Below are 3,212 nucleotides of genomic sequence, written 5' to 3' on the forward strand. Positions count from 1 at the left end.
CCAACTTCCAAGCCCAGAGCTTATCTTTTTTTTAAAAAAAGCAAGAGGTGGTTTGGTGGGAGGGGAATGGAGAATGACTGGATGTAACTTCTTTTGCAGCTCTGTTACCTTGACTCTCTTCAAGTCTGATTCATCCTCCATGGGGCTGCAGTCCTATGGGTGCTCTTATTAACCTTCATTGGTCTGGGTCTGGAGCATCTTGAATATGACATAAGGTCTTACTCTGAGTCAGACTTGAACATGTTTCCTAGTGTGAGAAAAGCTTCTTTTCTATCAAATGTACGTTTATTATTTTCTGTCAATCTTGTGAGAATAGTTTTTCTGGAAAATTTCCTTGTTGTCCAGGTGGCTTGGCCTTTATTGATTACATTTTGGTTATATTTTTGCCTGCTGCACTTGAAGAATCCTATTCAAAGCTCCTTGAATGTTTGTGAAATCCTGTTAATTCACATCCTTTTGCATATTCTGTATCTGAACAGCCAGTGTGAGCACATGGGCAAGGCCTCTTGGCTTAGGGAATAAGAGTGAGCAGTGCCTGCTATGTGTGCTTACTGGCCAAATTTTTGGTTGATGGCACACCCTTCTGCAGGAGTAAATTTTGTCTTGCTGAGTTCCTTTGGAGTTGATGTTCTTATTCCTACAGGACAGCCCAATATCCAGAGCCATTTCTAACAGTACTGACGCTAGGATAGCTTCAATGGGCAATTTTCATGAAGACTTTCAGGGAGAGAGCAGCAATACTGGGTTTGGCTGACCAGCAACCACTCTTGTTCTCCTGGAATCCAGGACCTGCCCTTTGCTCCCTTCCTTCTCTGTGGCTGACAGAGACTCTGTCCGGTCCCTGTGGATCATGGAGTGAGAGCAGAGATTACATTTCTGTCCCCTCCTCCCCAGCTTCTCCAAGCTCAATGGTGGATTGTGGCTCTTAGGTCTGTATGATGTGGCCATTGCAGGCCCAATATAAAGTAATTGTGTCTGCAAGTCAGTGAGTGTGTGTGTGTGTGTGTGTGTGTGTGTGTGTGTGTGTGTGTGTGTGTGTGTGTGTGTCTTGTGTGCATGTGCACAGACTAATACTGATTCTTCAACTAAAGGCCTCTTGCTCTTGCTTAACTTTGTTGCTCAAGGTTAGTGCTCTATTACTTGAGCCATACCTTCCCTTGACTTTATGCAAGTTGCAATGCTCAGATCTCAGCCTGTTGACTTCTCCATTTGTAGAGGTGGTTTTCCTGTCTCCTAGAGCTCACTGTCCCTGTCCTTTTTTCCATGCCTTGCACGGGACCTGAAGCAGAAGCAATGCCTGTTAGAAGGAGCAGGATGCAGTTGTCATGAGAAACATGAAGACTGAGATACTATGGCAGCACAGGGTGTATGGGAAGCTGAACCCACTGCAGTAGAATGTTTGCCTGTGTCGAGGAGCTTGGTGTGGCTGTGCTGCTTTGGCAGGAACAGAACCACTTCAAAAGTCAAGATATTTGGCTTGGTCATTGTCACCATCAGTTTTACATTGTATTTGTTTGGTCTGTGGTGAGGGGTCTATAGTTGTTGTCTTTTCAGAAGCTGCTGGTGAAGCTGTGGATAGGGGAGACACTGGAATAGACCCTGAGGTTGGGCCTCAGGTGGGTGGGCCTCAGCCCTTGTCTCCCCTCCCCTCAGGTGGGTGGGCTGCTGCCCTCACCTCTGCCTTTTGGCAACCAGCATCCACCGTAGTTCTGCCCTGGCAGAGAGCCTCAGCACCTCATCTAGAGGTTTTTTCTCTCTCTGAATGAGGCAGGGGCTTTTGTTCCACACTGCCCAGGTTTCTTCTGACAGCGGGAGGGAAGTAGAGCTGAGGTATGCAATTTGTTCAAGTCTTAACAACTTTGTTGAAAACTCCCACAGTGGTGAGCAGTGTCTGGCCTGTGCTGCTCAGGACTGTGTTTGCTGAGGAAGCTACCACTCTGGGAGACAGTCGTTCCTTTTAGCAATGATAATCACTGTGGATAGAACTATGATTTAGGATGAAAGAATCTTATCACAGTGAAGATTCTTGACCCACGTTGGCCCCTGTAGCAGACTGTTGCTGATTGACAGCAGGTAGGTAGAGGGATGTACAGTGGGATGTAGGCTGGAACTGTTGGGTGGCTTGCCCGTAAGTGCTGGTATTGTGATACAGCACAGGGCTGTTCTCATTACCCATCCTTTCTGCCTGCATTTGCATCCTTTTGGGGGACACACTTTATGTTCTCCAGCTTAAGTTCTGCTTTCCCTTCTGCTGTGCTCTGCAGACAGGTCACCTCCCATCATGACTACCCTGGTCTCAGCGAGGTGGAGGACTCACCATTCCAGATGAGCCCTTGAGCAGGGCCCAGGCCCAATGAGTTTGTCTGTGTTCATGGTTATAGAACCCCCAGATTCCTGGCTCTCTTTCCTGCTGTTCTGGGAAATTGAGATTCTTATAGAGATGTGCAGTCTTTATTTATGGTGTTCACCACTGGCTCAGATATCTGCCTCTACCCCATGGCAGAGCTTCCTTCAGTTCTCTGTCTCATAGCTATACCTCTTGATTTTCTTTTTGCCTTGAAAGCTCAGAGGATACAGGCTGGGCCAGCATTCCCTTTGAACTCCACCTGTGGAACAGGCTCGTGGATGCTGTCCCAGCAGGCTGTTGCTGGGGGCTTCCTCTTCTCTGTGAAAGTCAACTACCCACAGGTGTTCCTTCTGCTCCTGGGGCCACTCTGGTCTGGTGAGAAACCTCTGAGTCTTGTTTCCTGTTAGGAAGAGCACAGACCCTTTGTGCCCATCTGGACCAGCCATGTTGAATAAATGGCATGCTAGTGTGCCCAGTGTCTGCCACATGGCAATGTGCAGCAGGCAGTTCGAGCTGCCGCTCTGGCCAAAGTAACATAGGCTTCCAAAACTAGCTGGAATTTCCACTTTCTTCTTGAGTCCTTTGCAACTATTTCTATGCCCAAGAGCCCTGTTATAAGCATAGCTGGTCCTTAGGTGGCCATGTGTAGCATCAAGTCTTATGTTCTCCCCTCAGTCCTGTTCTAGGCTCTGAGTGGAATTGCCTGTGTGTCCTCCAGGACTGAGCAGGAGAGAGGAGCTGGATTTTGTACTGCACTTCTTGTCTTCATTAAGAAAAGGGTGTCTTTTATGTTCTGGTAACACCTCCCTGTAATCCCAGGAGACTGAGATATGTTTTTATGTTTTTATGATTGTGTTTTAAAGCC

Source organism: Dipodomys merriami, unplaced genomic scaffold, assembly GCF_024711535.1.
Source record: "Dipodomys merriami isolate MVZ:Mamm:240054 unplaced genomic scaffold, mDipMer1.0.p SCAF_1397, whole genome shotgun sequence".
NCBI lineage: Eukaryota > Metazoa > Chordata > Mammalia > Rodentia > Heteromyidae > Dipodomys > Dipodomys merriami.